Here is a 249-nt window from a genome sequence, read left to right as displayed (position 1 = left end):
CCTGCCGGCGCTGGGTGCGTGGTGCTGGGCCCCGTGAAGCGCCATTAGGCTCCATCAGGTTTATAAACCCCCGTGCTGGGTGGCTCACCTGTGGGGTGTGGGGCTCTGGAGGGGGAGAGGTGCCTTTGAGGGAGAAACAACACTGGAACAGCAGCCATGGGTGCGAGGTTTTGCCCAGTTTTCCCACCCTTTTGGCCAATTCCCTCGCCAGCTCTTGCCTTGGCCAGGCAGCGATGCCCGTGCAGGGTG

This window comes from Cariama cristata, unplaced genomic scaffold (genome assembly GCF_000690535.1).
Source record: "Cariama cristata isolate BGI_N322 unplaced genomic scaffold, ASM69053v1 scaffold32406, whole genome shotgun sequence".
Classification (NCBI taxonomy): domain Eukaryota; kingdom Metazoa; phylum Chordata; class Aves; order Cariamiformes; family Cariamidae; genus Cariama; species Cariama cristata.
Note: the sequence above shows the minus strand (reverse complement) of the source record.